Source organism: Cantharellus anzutake (genome assembly GCF_015039405.1).
Source record: "Cantharellus anzutake strain C23 chromosome Unknown EI90scaffold_199, whole genome shotgun sequence".
NCBI lineage: Eukaryota > Fungi > Basidiomycota > Agaricomycetes > Cantharellales > Hydnaceae > Cantharellus > Cantharellus anzutake.
This window is the reverse complement of record NW_024067149.1, coordinates 86,788-87,905: the sequence shown is the minus strand read 5'-3', so window position 1 is coordinate 87,905 and position 1,118 is coordinate 86,788.

Genomic DNA, 1,118 nt, shown 5'->3' with positions numbered 1-1,118 from the left:
ATCTGAGCTTCGACATGGCCCTTAATACGGGCACCCTCGATGCAACGCGTGTTACGATCCCTGGTTCTGTCGCGCAGATAATAGACTATCTAAAATATGCGATCAACGGGTACTGATTGGGGGAAGATTTGGATTTGACACCTAACACTCACTTTGTCAAGTGTGCAGAATCTTGTTTCATCGTGGCGTGTATCCTTCTGAAGACTTCCTGGTTGAGAAGCGTTTTGGCCTAAATCTTCTGTTGACTGTGAACGACTCAGTAGAAGACTACATCGAGTCCACTCTCATTCGATTGAAAGGTGAGTGCAAGCTGAGACCATCCGTTTAATGTCGGTATTCTGATGTTCCGTCTAGAATGGATTTCTCAGGGGCGTGTATCTCATGTTGTTGTAGTGCTAATGGATGCGGACGATGGGCATACTATCGAGAGATGGGTATTCGATATATCTGTCAGAGTGGTCGCTACAACGTAGGTCTCATATTCGAAGCGATGGCTGATATTCACCAGATCAATCATACAGGTTATCGGAGAATGATTTAATTCGGGAAATGAATGCTGTCATGAAAGATATCATTACTCCCACCTTTCTGCCTAGTATTGAAACACCTATGGTGTTCAATATCTTGACCTACGCCAAAGACGATGTAGACATTCCAGATGGTTGGGAAGCTACTCACCCACATTCCGTGATTGATGGAGAACACGACACCCTGAAAGCATTCAATTCTTTGCATCACACTCTGGGCTTATCTGTTGTCTACAGAGATGAAGAACAATGATTAACTATTGGATTATCTACATTCATGCGCATTGTGAAGATTACATGTATGCAAGCTAAGGTATTCTCCATTGCCAATCTGCAACGATGGATATGGTGTGCTGAGACAAGGAGACCGCCCCCGGGTCAAACACCGAGCAGGTGTTTGCAGTATTCCCACGAAGCAAAGCTCACGGCTGTCATTGGGATAATTTTGAGATACCCGATGCTAAGTCCGACGAAAAATCCTCTCCATCCCGAACGTTTCCAGACTGCACGTACAGTTTCGCCAAACCCTTGCCAGGCGCCAGGACGCATCAAGCCGCCAACTTGCATTCGTCTCCTAACGACCTCAAAGGG